This window comes from Lygodium microphyllum, chromosome 14 (genome assembly GCF_053477565.2).
Source record: "Lygodium microphyllum isolate KBCC chromosome 14, Lygodium_microphyllum_v1.1.10, whole genome shotgun sequence".
NCBI classification, from domain to species: domain Eukaryota; kingdom Viridiplantae; phylum Streptophyta; class Polypodiopsida; order Schizaeales; family Lygodiaceae; genus Lygodium; species Lygodium microphyllum.
Window position 1 is genome coordinate 35,547,545 of NC_141148.1, and position 18,942 is coordinate 35,566,486.

The window sequence follows — 18,942 nt, forward strand, 5'->3', positions numbered from 1 at the left end:
AGCCAGAGATTGCAACATGTCCCATTGCCGCAACTATCTAGTGATAAATGGTTGATTGGTAGCTTAGAGTTGTCAAGAGTATGTACATCCAAGATAAAATCGGATATCGATAGTGCTATGAAATCCACCACAGGCTCCAAAGATGTGCATCTTAGATGGTTTATTCCATTCTCATTATTTGCACATTTATTTAGTTCATGTGATGTTCTGAAGAAAACAAAGATTACTTATCAATGCAAGTGTCCATCCAAGGAATGGATGAGTCGGCTACTGGGTGAGTCTTGGCAAGTTAAAAGAACACATTTTGATGAGCCCCTCTACAACTTCTATTTCAAGTTAGATAATAGAAAATTTAGAATTCGTAGTGAGCAATCCATGACATGTAAACAATGTGCTTCTCCACATATCCTTGAGATAGTGGAATCCTTGTAAAAAAAAATTTATAAAGAACGAATATTAACTTTTTTTAAACTTTTGAGTACTTTCAATTTAGATCATCTTAGTTTACTATGATCCAAGTGTGCGATAATATATACTATAATTAGTCAATCGTTCTGGTTAAAATCATAATTAAATTGCAAGCTAGAGTTCTATAATCTATGCAATATTATATTTGCATAATGATATATTGTAGCTCATCTCTTCTACTTTTTTAATGGGACCTAAAATGAGCCGGCACTGACTATGGCACTAGTCGGATCTCATGCACATAACAAACAACCCCATCACATGGCCTCTCGGGCCAGGAGAGTCTGTAATACACCGATGAACACTAGATAGACTTAATTATGTGTTTGTAGCCGATATGTAGTCCAACGTTTACCTTCCCTTCTCCTCAAAGGGCTATCCCATAACATATAGGCATAGTGCCTCGTCACACAAACATCAAGAATCTCCCCTCGGTTGATTGTCGTGGCTCCACTGCGACTCTTCTACACCTCAGGGATTGACCCCAAGATGTGTCACTCCAACATATAAGACATAACGCACAAACTCCAATATTTTCTTGGTTTTTTAAGATCCATGAATATATAAATTCTCACCAAACAATCCCAAAGAAAGCATGCAACTGACCTACATCAAAGGCTCCTTTCCACTCAACGTGTAAGTCATGTCCTAGGAAGACAATTGCTATGCAATCCAGGACTAATACCATGCCATGCATCATGCATAATGCATATGATCCTAGTGCACAAACAATATTTATCAAATCAGCATTTTGAAATGTGGAAAACACAACCCATTCATGATTTTCACTAAATGTATGCTTCGCTATATGGAGACTAGCATTGATTTCTCGTGCTACTAGCCCCTTAGATTCAATTATCGCAATTCTAAATGAAATGCACAATCAAATGTTTCAAAAATTCAAACCTTCTTATCCCTCTCTATCTCTTAACCTCGCCCTTTCCCTCTAATGTTTAGGTTATGCTGCATTGTATATGTGTAGGTATTATTGTTATATGTATTTTTTGCATAAAATGGAAAAAACATGAACTATAATGCATAAACAAAGCCAAATTGAATCCAAACTTCATGCCTCAGCTTTGGTATATATCCACAACCACGAATCATAATTTTCCAAATTTTATAATGCAAAAATCCTATTTTTCTCCATTTTTAGTTATTTTTCTCTATTTATTTGTGCATAAAAATAGATTATTTTTTATTTATGACTATGGATTGATTATGACAGCTAAAAGATGATTTGTCTCAAAATTTTATCCCATGCGCATCTATTTTTCCTACCCGAAACCAATAAAACCTTCATTTTTACACTAAAAAGGCGCTTTTCGGGTCATAATTTAATTATTACGACTATTTATCATTTCGGGTTTGCAATTTTTTTATGCACAACCCTCAATCATAGTGCAAACAAGATCCAAACAATTTTTTTCTCCATATGAATTCCATTTAAACCATCAAACATCAACAAGAAGTAAATTTCCTTTGTAAAAATGAGGCATACCACTTATTTGTGTGTTGCAGGTTTAATCATTCTTCCGGGTTGCCAACGGGCCATCCAGCAATCAATCTTCAGTGTTGAACACCTTTCCTGAGTCTCCCCTTGATCTTGGAGAAATCTGATTCATGCCCGGCAAGCCTTCTTCAACCCCTTTTCTTCTTGATTTCTCCCACATGAACTATCTCTTGGAAGAGAGAGGGAGGAGAGAGAAAAAATGGTTTTGCACCTCCTCATTCGGGCAGCCATTTCAGAGGCCAAAGGCGGCGATGGAGAGCGTAGAGAAGATGAAGATCATGTATGTAATATGTTGGTGGGGGGGGGCTTTGAAGCTCCCATAGCCCCTCTCCTCCAAAAAAAATGGGCCAGCCAAGAGGACATCTTCATCCGTTTTTTTTTTGCCAAAAAAACACCCCCCCCCCCCCCCCCCCCTCCCTCATCGCATGAAAATTGGGGGGTGGCTCCCAAAAGTCACACCCCCCCCCCCCTTATCTCTTAAGTCCTCTTCACACTACTTCTCTTTTATCTTTGGCCTCGAGCACCCCCATTCGATCGCCTGGTCTCCAATTCGTGATCTAAAAATTCTTGGGCATCCATCTCAAAGTTCCCCACTGTCGGGCATCTCCCAGAGTCTTAAATTATGAAAATTCTCCAACCATCAACCGGTGGGTCTTTAAAGCACTTTTGGGACTTTGCCACTTAAAATGGTATCGATTGCAGCTATCACCTTTAACGAAGTCTATTTTTTCCTTGAAATTTGGATTTTTTGGCTATTTTTAAGCACTTCTCAATGTCAAAAATCATCTATCATTATTTCTTAAAATTAAATATTAAATTGGATCTAAGGAATTTTGAAGATCTTTTAGATTTTTTTTTCTTTAAAAAAATTATATTTTCTATAAGTGGACTTGAATATACTTAATGATCCAAGTATATTCGAGGATATAATAGTATAAAATGAAGCATTTGTTTGTATGAGTAATTTTAATTGTTACTTTAAAGTATTGCAATAAAGAAACTAAGGTAAGAGTTTTAATTTGAAACTTTAGGATTAAAAAAGAACCTTTATTTAAAACCCGAGATACATAAAAGCTATAACTCCAAACTCATTTTCACTTCCATTCTCTACTTCCCTACACTTATGCTCTCCTTCCTTCTCTCTTTGTGTGCCATGGCTACCACTCCCGCCTTCACCACATGGATAAGCTCCACACACTACGCACACATAGGAGACCAGATATACCCTAGGTTTTGCTCGACCTTGAGTCTAGAGAGCTCCATTTTCGCCGTAGACCCTAGCTCTGGCATCGTTTTGTGATGTGGCAAACCCTCTCACCTGCTCCTCGAGCCCTCGTGCATGTGAGATAGCATCTCCGCACTAGAGCAGTGTTGCCCACCTCATCCCAAGACCACACTACGATGGATCTCATCGAGCACGATGGAGCATTTGCCATATATGTTTTGTGCACTAAGATGCAAGAGGACGGTGAGGAAGACATCGACACACCTTCTCAGCCACAACTAGAGTATTTTGAGAGGGAGCCTAAGGAGATCACACTTGATCCAAGAGTAGAGGCAGCACAAAGCTTAGCCATTGTGTACCCACCTCCTTGCCTTGTTGAGATGCCGATAAGCGATGAACCACCCTTGCTTCTCTCCATGCTATCATCATCGAGGGGATGGAATATTTACTAATGTAGGATGTACTAGAAATTTTGGACCTAAGGGAAGAAGAGCTATATTGTATCATTGTGCGTGATGCAATTGGTGATTTTATAGATTTTGATATACAAGATGCGCCAGCACATGTTGATCAGGTGGCTTGATATGATGGCATGAATGGCGATGACATCTCTGCCATTGTGAACATCCAAGAGCAGATTGAGGATGTTGCGCCACAGTATGAGATCTCAGATGAGGAGTTTAAGCGGTTGCAAGAAAGCATTTTTGGACCTCGACCCAACTATGCACCAAGAGAGAGACAAGGGTGGCCCAATTATAGGAGCAGACCTGGATGCTCCATTACAGCAGCAAATAGATGATACCAAGAAGGTAATGTTATCAGATTCGGGTGAAAATTTACTGGTAGGGCCTCTAGGGCATCGGGAGTGTGCACATAAAATTTTGGCGAGATCAGGCCCCTAGAGCTGCCCTGGCCGGAGGCTCGCGTCTAGGGGATTCACAAGACCCCAAATGCGAGTCTCCAACCAGGGCACCTCTAGGGGCTTGATCCCAGAAAAATTTTATGCGCACACTCTCAATGCCCTAGAGCCCCTACTGGTAAATTTTTACCGGAATCGAATGTATATTTCTTTAGCACACTCCATGCATAGCGAGTTTGACACATTGAGTTTGACACTGAACTTGTGTGATGCAGGACATTGTCTGTATAGAATAGACCGATTGTCTGTGAACAAATGAGCAAAGGGCTGAGATGGCCAAGATTCCCTATGCATGTGCAGTGGGAAGTCTTATGTATGCCATGATATCCACTAGTCCAGATATTGCCTTTGCAGTTGGTGTTGTGATACGCTATATAGCTACGCATAGCAAGAAGCATTGGGATGCTGTGAAGGGTATCATGAGGTACTTGAAGGGCAGTACAGATATGTGCATATGCTATGGCAGCCATGATACAGGAGTCGTGGGGTACACTTACTCTGATTATGTAGGAGATGCAAACAGTAAGAAGTTTACTTCTAGCTATGTGTTCACTTATGCTGGAGGCGTTGTTTCATGGATGTCCAAGGTGTAGAAATGCATGGCCCTTTCTACTACAAAGGCCAAGTATATTGCAACCACTGAGGCTTGCAAGGAAGCCATTTGGTTGGGTTGTTTGGTTCATGACCTTGGTGTTGATGTTATCCCTACCATGCATTCAAATTCTATGAGTGCTATTCAGTTAGCCAAGAATTTAGTCTTCCATGCAAAGACGAAACACATTGAGGTGAGGTATCACTTCATACGTGGGGTCATTGAGGACAAGTCTGTTGACCTTGTCAATATCTCGACTAACTAGAATCCTGCAAATATGCTCACCAAAAGCCTCTCTACGGAGCGCTTTTCCTTCCTCAGGAGATTGATGGGCATGGGATGAGATGACGTCTTTCCTCATCCTGTTGTACTGTCATTTCTTTTTCTTTTTCACTCCTCACTAGGGAAGATTTTCCTTTAAGTGGAAGGTTGTTGGGGGCGAAGGCGCCTCCGCCTAGTCGCCGTGTATTACTACACTGACAGTACTCACATCTACACACTACAGGCGGTGGGCACCCATCACCGTCACTTTATTATTTATCCTTTTAGTGACAAATGAATAAAGGGAAGGTCGACATTAACACATTGTGATTGTTGGAGTTCCCACATTAAGAGTCTCTCTCTATCTTGTTCTTGCTCTCCCGCCATAGCTCTCCTGTGCAAGCTTCGATCCTTCTCACCTTTCAATAACAGGCATCGAAGAAGATACAGCCACGTCCTTGGCAGCACAAGACACAATAAGCAAGACGGGATCCCATGATCAAGGATATCGAGAGCAAACACAAGAAGAAGAAAGGTCTCAAACCACACTCAACAAAAATAAATAAAGGATACAGACACAATGAGAAAAGAAGACCAAAGAAGAGAGGAGGAAAAGAGTGGAAGATCAGCAACAACAAGCACAGCGAGACACCATTAAAAAGTAGAAGGCAGAGAAGGCCTAGAATGAAGAAGAACCACATAAAGATAACCAAGAGAAGAATAAGGAGAAAAGCTATGCAAAAGGGGAAAAGAAGAAGGAAACCACCAAGAAAAACGGGGTGAAGAAGAAAAGACTCCATCAAAAGAAAAATATTCATTCGAAATGGCCATGGAGTTAAGAAAGTTTGAAGTAAAAAAATAAGCCAAGGAAAAGAAAGTAAAGGGGGAATGGCAATGGGTGAAAGGAATCTCAAGTGAAGGATGGCAATGGGTGAAAGTAATCTACTCATTTTTGTCAAGAAGTCCATGTTGAGAAATACAAATCTTGACCAAGGTCTAGCTATGGAGGACGAAAGTCAATGATAAGAAGAATGATGATTGAGACTAGACATTGATTGTTACTCAAGTGAATTAGGTTCCAAGATAGATTGGCTTGGACTCATAAACACAATCTTGAGTAGAGACTGAAAGTACAAAGTACAATAGCATTAATCATTTAACTCAATGTCAAGTATATGCTTTTATAGTTGTCGAATGGTTCCCCTTTTCTTGCTATGCCTATGGGATTCAAGCAGCTTCTCCTAGGCTATTACATATCACTTGCCCTATTGGTCCATACAAAGAGGTTGTCTTAGGAGTGTGATTATATAAATCTCAACACCCCTCCTCAACCATAAAAAGCACAGAGTATACAGAGCTATCATGACTAGAACCTTGCTAAGTATAGACATAGAAAAAACAACCATATAAAGCCAGAGGCTATCACAAGGCCTCATCAAGTGTGTAGAGGTTGTAGTGCACAAGTTACATGAGGATTACAAAGCTTGTGATTTGAAGCATGCAAGTACATACAAGGCTTAAAAAGTTCTAGTAAAATTTGGAGACAAGGACCGATAGGCCCTTGTGGTCCTTATCTTCAAATATGACATTGTAAGCTTTTTGTGATTTTCTTTTAGCACAACAGACCTTCTTTTCCTTGTCCTTCTTTTCTTTGATACTCATCACTTTTCTTGAATATTTTTTGGCCTTGAGCTTTTGGCCTTCTTTTTCATAGTCTTCTTCCCCTTTGATTGTTGTGATCTTCTTTCCATTGTTCTTCTTCTCCACTTTGCTTGCTTTGATTTTCCGGTCCCCCTCAAGCAAAGAGGTCACAAGCTTCACATTTTGTATGATGATTAAGGTGGCTTCTGAACCACCTTCATATTCTTTTGATAAACTCCTTAGTAGCACTTGAATAAAAGCAACTCCATTTCTTCCTGTAGGTAGAGTAAAAACACCTTTTATGTAATACAAGTAAGCAAGAGTAGTTTTGTTATTCTTCACAACATGTATCCATATGAAAAACTTCATTTCCATGACTGAGGATTAGCCTCAAATCTCTTTGACTAGCAAAAGAGTTTAAAGAAATTATGTCAAAGGACACAAGTAATCATAGTGTCAGATAACATTATGTAGTATCAAAAGATACTAGATTGAATCTTAATGTTGGATTTTTATGCTTGATCTTTAACTTGAATCTTCTTCTTGCTAATGGATTTGCTAGGAATAGAGTGATGCACCAAATTAGAGTAGCAATGGGTTGTTTGAGCCAAGGGAGTTAGAAAATGAAGTAATTTTTTAGCTTGAGATCAAAATGGCTATGGCCATCCTGTTAAAACACGGACCAACGACTAGTAAATCAACTCTCGCAAGCTCCATATGCTGAATCTGCTCAAACCCTTTGAGATGGAGGACGCTCACTAATGGGTCTAAGTCAGTCTAAGAAGGTTTGTACTCATTTTTCTCGAGTTGAGAGATCTAAGCCTTCAAAGTGGTCACTATCAAAACTACGCCCAGATTTGGGAAAATGCAAATATCAGGATTGGTGTGCATCAATCTCCTCGATTTTTGTGCCAAGAAGTTGCATCTTAACCTAAAAAACAACTCTTGAGAAGAAAACTCAAAGAGATATGGTGTAGTTGAAGAGATATGGCTGCTCCAATAGAGGTAGGTCATGTTGGCTATGGAGGTCAAGAATGGTAGAGTGAAAATGAAGTGAGAGATGAAAGATTCTTGTGGAGTTGAGCTAACCAGAGGTTGTGGGGAGCTGGAGGAATAGTGAGCTAAGCTAAAAACCAAGCTAACCATGGCTCTGATACCATGTTGAGAAACACGGATCTTGAGAAAGGTCTAGCTATGGAGGACGGAACTCAATGATAAGAAGAATGATGACTAAGACTAGACACTAATTGTTCCTCAAGTGAATTAGGTTCCAAGATAGATTAGATTGGACTCATCAACACAATCTTAAGTAGAGAGACAATACTGAAAGTAAAAATTACAATAGCATTTATCATTTAACTCAATGTAAAGTACATGCTTTTATAGTTGTAGGATGGTTCCCCTTTTCTCACTGTGCCTATGGCATTTAGGCAGTTTCTCCTGGGCTGCTACGTGTCCCTTTCCCTATTGCTTCATACAAAGAGGCTATCTTAGGAATGTGATTGCATAAATCTCAAAATTCCATTAGTGGAATCTACCATTACAGGGTCAAAGAGGCTTGCAGTAGAAGAAGTCGAAACATAAAAGAGAACAAAGAAGGTGCCATAGGTAGAGGACACTTGGTCTCAAGTTCCCCATATCACTCAGGGAATTGGATGAGACTTTGATGAGCTTCTCAAGACTTTGGAAGAGAAAAGGGACCAGAAGGAAGAAGAAAGGAATCAAGTAGTGTTAGCCCTTGAAAGGGAAAAGGAAGCTGATGTAATGCTCCAATAGTAGTATTGGGGAGATTTACACTCCCAGAAAAGAGTTAGCCACCTTGGCTAGAAAAACGATGGATAATAATAGGTATGAGGAGTTATTCGCATAGTATAGACAAGAAAAGGAGAATAGGGAAAAGGAAAAAGGCTTCCATGAGGAGACCTAAAAATTTATGGCAGAACTAGAAGAGAGGCTAAAGGAGCAAGACCAATAAATTGTACAATTGCAGCTAGATGATGAAAAAGTGAAGCAAATGAAGGAGAGAACCCTCAAATTGGTAGAGTACTAGGAGGAAGCCACCAAAGGATAGGAAGATATCAAGAGGACTATAGCCATTCTAACCTAGGAGAAGGAGCGCTTCTAACAAAGCAATGAAGAACACATCATCGTTTTAGAAGCTCTGATAAAGTGGCAAGAGCGAGGGTTGGAGCAAGCAAGGAAAAAGATCAACCAATGGGAGGAAGGAAACTAAGGGCATGTGCAAGACCTTTCTTGCAAACTTGCAAAGCTAAGAATGACAAAGGTGTAGCAGAAGATAGAGCCTAGCTGGCAAAAAAGATAGCGAGAATCCAATAGAAGAGTTTTGTAAAAACTCTCACAAAAGTCACCAATCTGAAATAGGAGGACACAATGGAGGGATTGAAGAGAAACTTCCAAGTGGCCAAGTAAGCCCTCTAGAATTCCTTGGGGCCACTACCACAACTACCGGAGTACGAGCCCACTTGTGATAAAGTGGCCCAATAGCTTGAACAAGAAGGCCTCATAAGATAGCAGCAGCAGCTAGTAGGATTGGATTCATGATTCACATGAGCCTGATCTTTCATTACGACTAGTTGATTGGGACATGGAAAATTCTCCCAAACCATCCAACACACAACAACATCTAGAGCACTCACCCTCTCGAAGAGTCATCCTCTTCAAGTGCAAACAGAGACCCAAAGTAGTGGAGGAAAAAACAACTAGGTGGGTGAAGTGGAATTGAAGCTTAGGGAAAAGCCACAACAAGTGCCAAAGGTGTCCTTCTTGAGAGAACCACAAGAAGTCAACATACACTGGGAAGAAGAGCTCTCGGCCAAGCACCCTAGAAAGAATCAAATCATGGGACACATCGATGACCTTTGTTTTCAACAGAATGGCAAAGCAAGGAGATGGTTAGATTAAAAGCAACAATATCCTATCGACTCGCGCCGAGTAGAGGAGGTAAGGTACTGGTAGAATAAGGTGTTTGAAAAACCTAGACTAGTGCTTGGCTTCAAGTTATAGCCAACTTGGAAACAAACTATCTTGGAGGAGAGTGATGAGACATGGATGGCCTTCTATGGACTACTGCTTAGGAAAGAGGAGATCCCACACATTTACCCTACCCATAAAGGCATGGTGTTGACTACAACCTTGACACACATGGAAGGTACCACTTTCCCCTAATATTCAATGTGAAAGCCAATCAACTTGAGGACTACCTCAAGTTGCAAGAGCATGTTCTGGCACCTTCAATCAAGAAGTTTGTAGACATATTTCAAAATTTTCCAAATCTAGCATTTGTGACAACTTATAACTCTGTCTGAAGCTCTTTGATGCTATTGCTAAAGAAAGAAGGTGAGGAAGGGGGACTCCACCCCTTGTTTTTTGATATAAATGCATAAATAGATGTATATACCATGGTCAAGCTCATACTCTAAGCTACCATGCTACTTGCCTATTGCTTGAAGCTTTTGGAAGACATGAATGAAAGTCGGTTCACTAGCTGTAATCATCCCTTCTTGCCCCCAACAATGGTGAATATCCACTTATCAATTAAGGCATACATGATGAGCAAGGCCTTCCTTGAGAAATCCATGAGACCCCTACTTCCATCAACCCAAGATCAAAGAGGGAATAATTGCCAAAAAAAACATTCTTAGGGATTCCCACATGGGAAATAGCCCATGGTCACAATCCACTGGCCCCTTTTCAACCTCCAAAGCCCCCTTTCCTCTTATTTCAACCCCCACTTCCTTCATAGTCATTTTTAGGGTCCTCAAGGGTAGGACATCCGAAGAAATTGGTAGACCTATCACCCTAAACACCACCTCACTGCACCCAAATCTCTCATTGATTGGGCCCTCAAGTGTGGGACAAACCTAGGGAATCTTGATTCACCTAGCGTAGACTCATCTCCCAATCACACATCCCCCCACTTACACTCTGCTCACCACACACAACTTTTTCGTGCATGTATTTTGAAGAGCAAGAGAAACCACCAACAACCGCCTCTTCCTTCATCAGCACATGTGATCTCTTACATTCTCTTTTATCATTCCATGCAAGTCTCGAGCGCCTTCACCAATGCCAAGGGACTGCCACTTGTCTAGGAGGGGATAATGTTAACCTTTTTTTCAAAAGAGCTACAAAAGCAAGAAAAGCAATGAGCATATACAAAAAGAAGCAACATGTGTCAAAAGAAGTGAAAAGTGGGATACGTGCAAGGATCAAGGAGAACCCAAAAGTGATGGCCTGAAGATACACTGGCCACATCCAACTAGAAAATTTCAATGCCTAGAGTAAAAAGCGCTCATTAAGAGACAAAAAAGACAAAAATAACATGAAGGTGTCATGCACTTCAAAAAATTTAGGAATTAAAATCAATACCAAGAAGATTCAAAAAGATCTGTAAAATCATTATCAAGCATCATAAATTAATGTGCATGTAAGGGCATGTAAGTGGAGTGAGTTAGGGTGTCTAGATAGGTCATAAGACTCTATAGGCAAGCATGAAGAGACCATGGGTAGTGGGCACCCTTGAAACTACTGGAAAGACAGTGAGCTAGAGGGGGCTTGAGAGAGTGTGTGAGAGAACGAGTGAGGAGAGAGAGAGAGAGAGAGAGAGAGAAGAGGTGGACTTGCAGCGGAGGAACAAGCAAATGGAGACTGACTCTTTGCATGCAAAGAACAATGGAGTGAGAAGTGCGCAGCTTGTGGTAGTGTGCATCCGCGAAGTTGTCAAAGCTTGGGAGCTCTCAATGGACATCTGGACTACACACTATGAGTTCCCCTACATCTACTATTTTTCTTTGGTTGTCTTCTTCCTTGACGGGTTGCAAATTCTCATCCATGACAAGTTGAGTAAGCAAGATGAGATGGTAGGAAACCTCACGGGATGAGAGACCGCGAGTAGACTTGCCTTGAGGGAGTGCATGATTGATATGCATCTTTCCATCTAGATCCTTCACGTAGGCAAAGTGACCCTACATATGCATTGGTCCCTAGACACTTGAGGATTTTGTAATATCCACAATATCTCAATCCTTCTTTGAAAATCCACTCTTGTCTACCAAAATCGACATAGGCTTTTTTATTATCCTTAGCCACTTGGATATCCTATCTTATGTCCTTAACTTGTTCATCCATATATTCTCATATCTTTTTGGAAGCTTCTACCTTCAGTTTTAGATCAGAAAAGTTGAGTGGGTTGAGACAATCTTGCCCATACAAGGCCTAAAATGGAGTCATCTTTATGCTTTGATGGGGTAAGAGACATTGTAAGAAATTTCCACTAAGGATAGATATTGCATCCAACTCTTAGGTTTTTCTTTGCAATAATATGCCCTTAGCATGTCATCTTTGACCTAATTGACTTGCACTATTTGGCCATCAATTTGTGGGTAATACATTGTACTAAAGCATAGTTGTGTACCAAGAGCTTCAAATAAGCTCTTCGAGAATCGAGAAGTAAAGAGAGAATCTCAATCATCACTAACAATTCCTTTTGGTAACCCATAAAGTTTAAAGATTTCCTTGACAAACAATCTTGCAATGTTTAAAGCCTTATAGATTGTCTTGACAGGTATGGGATGAGTAACCTTTGTTAACATATCCACAATCACCATGATAGAGTTGTATCCTCCTTACATTGAAGGCAATCCTACTATGAAATTGCAAAATGAGAGCATTGAAGAATACATTGTAGCTTAAAGCATTCTCAAATACATTCTCCTTACCTCACCTATATTTAATCTCAAATTCGTGCTCTTATAGGACTTCAATCCACCTTCATTTTCTCATGTTTGGATCTACTTGGGTAAATATCCATTTGACACTTTGTGATTTGTTACCAAGGTGAATCTCTTGCCAAGCAGGTAATGTCTCCACAACTTGAGAGTATGGATCACACCAACAATTCTAAATCATGAGTAGCATAGTTTCTTTCATGACTTTTCAGATTTCTTGAGGAATAAGCAACTAGATGTAACTCTTACATAAGTACACAACCCAATGCAAGAGAGCTTGTATCTATCACATCCTCAAATTCTTAATTTAGGTTAGGAAGCTTTAAAATGGGAGTAGTCTTTTCTTAAGTTGATCAAAGCTAGATTTCTTGATTTGAATTTATACTATGTAAATATGCTTCTTTAGCACATGTGAGAGGTGTAGTGATCAAGGCATAGTCCTTGATAAAACTCAGTACCAACTAGTAAACCACCCTACAAGAACTACGCACTTCTCTGATTGTCATTTGGGGCGGTCACTCTTGTATATCCTTAACTTTGACAACATCTACAAGAATTCCTTCTTTTGACACTATAAACTTGAGATATTCAATCTACCATTTGAAAAATGTTTCTTCTTCTTAAGATAAAGCCTGTATGCCTTCATTGTTTCAAAAACAGTGCAGAGTTGTGGTTTATACTCCTTGTCTTTCTTGGAATATGTCAAAATGTTCTCAAAGAAGATAAGAACAAAATCATCAAGATAAGGCCAAAAGATGCATGCATTAATTTGTTGAAGGTTATAGGAGCATCAATTAGTCCAAAAGACATAATAATGAACTCATAGTGACCATACCTTGTATTAAATGTAGTTTTGGGTATGTCTTCTTCTTTTATCCTTATTTGATTGTATCCAAACCTCAAGTCAATCTTTGAAAATATATTTGCTTCTTGAATTCGTAACTAATCAATTCTAGGGATTGGATACTTATTCTTAACTCTGACTTGATTTAACTCAGGATACTCAATGCAAAGACAAAGGGTTTCATCTTTCTTTTTTTGAAACAAGACCAGGGCTTAAGATGCCGAATTGTTGGGTTGAATGTATCCCTAATCTAGTAATTTCTTGAGTTGTTCTTTTAACTCGAGAGATTCAAGGCAGGATATTCGATATGTCCTTTTAGCAACAACAGGAGCAACTCCTAGCACTAGCTTGATTTCATGGTCAACTTCCTTGGAGATGGAAGTTCAATTAACTATTCCGAGAAAACATTTGCATACTCCTTCATCCAAGAAGGTTCCTCTTCTAATTCACTATCTTGACTAATTTTATCAAGTTTGATTAGGCACACAAGTAATCCCTTTCTTATCCCATGCACTATCCGTGTGAAGCTTTGGCCAACTGGATTTTTGGTTTTCTAGCTTTGCCTTGAGTTATTACTTACTTTCCTTCTAGGTTTTAGAATAAAACTTGGCCTCTTACACAATGGATGTGAGCATCATTGGAAATTAGTCGTCCATTCCTAGCAAACATTCATAAGCACCCAAGTTCATGATATGGAACCTTATGCTCATAGGCTCATTACTTAGATCAAACTCTACATTCCTAGTTTTTTGTGATTATACAACTTCCTTTCCATTTACTAACTCTACAAAGAGTTTGGATGCCAATACAATCTCTATGCCTAGTTTTTATGCACATTTCAAAGAAATACAAGAATGAGTACTTCCATAATTTATCAAAATTTATAAGGGTGTACCTTGATGGTTTGTCGATGTTTAAATCACCGAGATTTTGTGGATTAGTCCCTTATTATCAAGAGCAGTGTGAATCATCCCTCTTTCCATTCCTGCTTCCACTAGAAGGCTCTTCTTCTTCCTCTCCTATGAGAGTTACTGTATTAACTCTTCATCTTCCTCTTGCACCTCTATTTTAGCCATGAAATTGTCCTTATCAAGGAGGTTGATTTAGTTTGGGACAATATGTTTTATAGTGGAATGGTTCATTACAATGAAAACACTTTTGAGTGCTATTATTTTGATTTAATGGGATGAATGTGCTAGTTGTATGAACCTTGGCCTTCTTTTTTAGATCAAATTGTTATTGACCTTCTGCTCTTTTTATTGAGGCACAAGGTTTTTTATTGGGCAATCCTTGACCCCAATATCTTATGTTCCTTAATTTTCATTGGGGGCTAAGGATTTAGCTCTTATCAAATCATCCTAAAGATATGCGGGATGCATATCTTCCAATTGAGTGTCCAAGGAAGAATTTAAGCCTCGGTAAAACTTGCCACTTGTTGAGCAATATCCATTAGCAGAGAATACTTCTTGATAGTCACAAATGAGAGTAGTACGCTTCCAAGCTCAACTCCAACTTGTGAAGTTTAAAGGACTCATTCATCTTCAAGGCATGATAAAACGATATAAGATACCTTCCATGTGTAGCTTCCTTTATGAGATCCCATGTAGCAATAGCCTTTGACACTCCAGTGTCTCTCCATCACTACCTCCACCAAAGACATGTTATTCTTATTAGTTTAAACTTAGCTAACATGGCCTGGTTTATTTGTATTTGTCCCTATGGCTCAAAATAATCCTCCATGGATTCAATCTAGATTTCAACATCCATCTTTGCATCCTTACCCTTCACGTCAAACTTGAGAGGTTTTCAGTTACTTGAAAATGGATTTCTTCTCTTGCAAGTCAATAGGATTAAGAGAATATCCTAGTTTAGAATTTGCAAAGAACTAGTTTAGTATCTGATGTTATTGAGATTCCATAAAAACCTTCTCACATTTTCAACATAAGATTTTTAAAATTTATTGGCCTTGCACAAGTAGAAGAGAAAGAACCATCTTTTATTCAATTTTTCCAATAGCCTGAGGCATTACATCATAAGAGGAATTCTATTATGGAGATTTATCCATGGAAATCTAACATCGATAATATGAATTTTGGCAGTGAGCAAGAGCGGCCTAACATAGCAAGTCTATCAACTAAAATCATTTTGGTTATTTCATCTTAAATGTAACAATTTAGACAAATTCTTTGTTCTCCCGTGAAAAGAATCGAATTAACCCTAAATTCTTTAAAATTAAATATATCCATATTCGAACTCCACCCAAAAGACAAAATCAAACCACCAACTCTACCCTCAACTAGCATTGGGACCTTCTACGAGAAACACCCAAACTCATAGGGGATAAGCATGCCTAAAGAATTGCAACTAGAGCCCCCTTGGTCCCCCCTAAGCATTCAGCTAGCATAGAAGTCCCTACAAAGAGATCTCTTGTGTCTAATGCCGGTCCTCTAATGTCGATCCTACCAATTTTAAGTGGTAATCTAGCTCCCTTGGTGAAGAGCTAGTGCATCTAACCTTGGAGGAGATCTAGTGCACATATCTAATAATTAACCTATATTTGATAATTTAATTCTTAACATCCACAAATAGTAAAAACATTCATTTTAATGTGACAAGCAACATGATAACAATATACTTGTGCATTAGTGCTCATCTAAATCTTGAGCTTACAAGAATAGGTTCCTCTTGATTTTTAAGCCATGGTTCTTATTATTGGGTCTTGGTTTTAGTTATGAGATGCCTTTTATTGGGCTATCTCATTCCCAATCTAGGTAAGAAGATGATGCTTTTATTTCGAGCATTGAAGGTTCCCCTTTTTTTGAAAGATCGTCTTTTTGTATCAACTTCATCAAGGTTTACATTTCTACCCAATAATAAAATACTCATGGAAATACCTTTCTAGATAATTTCCTAGCAAAAACAGTTGACGTTTATCAACCCTTGCTAACTCAAGAGGCTAATATTTTCCTATTAATGGATTTTTATAGAATAATTTCTCAACCAACATTTCTAATTATTATAACTCCCTTAAAGATGTTTTTTTCAAAAATGGAAGTCAATTTTGATGTGCAACAAATTAATCATTTCATTGTCATAATAATTTTAAACATCCAATAATTTAGAATTTTTAAAACACGGACTAAATACCATCATGAAAGGGGTATTCCTATTGGAATGTCCTACTAAGCACCTATATTTCTCATTCATCTACTTGACATCTCAAGTACCCACAAGGATCTTGGAATGATTAGTAGTTGCAATCTAGATAATCAATATTACTCATCCAATTTTCTATTGTTATTTCATCAAGATTACTTTGAAATACAAAGGAAACGACTTGGACTTGTGTTGGCGTTGCATGGCCATCACTCACATGTGCTCTCCCATCAAGCTCCAATGTTTCTTCACTTTGGGGCCATCTTGTTTGGTATGTTCCTCACCTTCTCCCTTTGTCAAACTTGTGTTCCCTTGAACCGTGGCTGTTGTCAACATGTATAGAGACTCGAACAAGTATACACTAAGTTGATTAGAGAGAGGTTTGGCCTAAGAAAGTAGGCTTAGTAGCAAGGTGAGGGGGAGTGAATGAAGCTTTTGTGGAGAAGAAAGATAGGAGGGTAGAGGTTTTATATGGGAGTGGGTATAAAGAGGTGGGCCAAGGGGGTCTTGTCAAAGGAGAAAACGTGGTGAAGACTCCATGGGCACGACCCTCTCCTCTCCTCTCCTCTCCTCTCCTCTCTCTCTCTCTCTCTCTCTCTCTCTCTCTCTCTCTCTCTCTCCTTTACCATCTCTTTTCTCCCTCTATATCTCTCTCTATACTTTTCTCGCTATTCTCTTACTCTTTATATATATTTGTGTTCTCCCTCTCCCTCTCCCTATTTCTCACACTTTCCCTCTATATTACTCGCTCCTCTACATTTTCTAACTCTCTCTCTCTCTCTCTCTCTCTCTCTCTCTCTCTCTGTGAACAGCAAATAAGCTATAGCCACACCTTTGGCATGCTTGATTACTCGATGTATCTTGCTAGAACATGCTGGTGCTTTGCGTCAGTGAGACTGATCAGAAGCGATGGGCCTGATTGCGAGCTCTCTGTCGACGAACTAATCGAAGTTGATGTGGGTGCCAGCTTTGAGGACTGCAGGCCCTATCCATGTTTGATAGGACCGAAATTTGTCCTTAAAAAGCACGTGGATGAGAGAGCCTATGAAAACTAATCACCCGTGACTCTCTCAAATAATTCAATATGGCAATTCACATCATATACAATCCTCCAAGTTGCAAGACAACATAACTTCTTTTAGCTTGCATCCTAGAGCTATGTTGATGTAGGTGGTGGTGGCAACGGATGGTAGCTACCAATAAAAGTAAAGAGGATAGATGTTGAGCAGAGGAGTGAAAGAAATGGGCATGGAAGCAGATATCTATAGCAATCACCTCATATGCTCGGATACACATGTATCTACTTGGCTGTTCCACACGGGTAGAATCATGTTGGGGTACCTTGAATCGCCATGTCCATCCTCCCAAAAATAACAGAATATGTGATTTCTTGCTATGGGGTAAACCGATCAAGTTCTTTCCTCCCGATGTACACAAGTGATCTCTCCTTGAATGTTCCTAAAATCCAACCTTATATCTCCTTTCAATCTTGCAAAGCTTCATTGTCCTCACCAATTGTCAAGTTCAAAGTAATAACATAAAGAACACTTTTATGCTGACGATGCTAACAAACCAGCACGCTTAATTCTTTTCGAAAAGAAATCTACGTAACCCAAATCAAGGACATTTCAATATTAGACTTCAAGCTAAACGCATGTTATAATCTCACCCAAAGCTTCTCAAGTTCTTTGCCCAAGACACTGTTTATGCAATAAAGCATTAACAATCCCCCTGTAATCAGGTGCAATAGCATTAAGATCCCTCATCAAAAAGATGGCTTGGGAAATCACTACATTCAAAAGAAAAAGGGTGTAGCAGCTTCCAATCAAATTTGGATCAGTAAAATAGGTTTCTCAAATTAAAAGCCAACAGCATCATAAATTCTATATAAAGAAAGCATTTTAGTGGTATGGATGCACAACAAAGTATTAACATGACATTATTGTTGTCAAAAAGGGCTGAATCCAAAGTATATAGCTTGCTAAGTGATATTGGAGGAAAACTCAATGTTAATGATATAAAATATAAACTTTCACTGATATTGATGTTGAAATGGGATCTACCAACAAAATAATAATAATATGTGATACAACACTTTGATTCCTCAATAACAGGGCTTGATCTTTGCCTTGCATCAAAATTAAGCTATGCACCACTCCCCTTCACATTTTCTTGACAGCATGTCTTTAGGCAAGGCCATTGTGTTTTGGAGGCAACTCTTAACACAAGCAAGCACATGAAGTATTCAAGGCAATATCATGAAATGGAAGGCAGCCAGACTTCACCTTTCCAAGTCCATCCAGCTAGATATAGCTTTTCCTATTACTTCAAAGGCTACTTCTTTGCCAAAATAACCTTCTGCAATTCAATGTCGACGCAGTATCGCATGCAAGAGCATTGCCCTTTTGTTTGTGCATGTGTGTGTGAACACCTTTTTTCTTTAACTTTCTAAAATAAAATCATCTTTCTCGAGAAGCAAGATGTCCACATATTTCAAGGCTAAGTGAACCACTTAACTGAAGTTAATAGTGGGTAATTTTTTGGAAGCTGCACCACCTTGTCACCGCACCATTGTA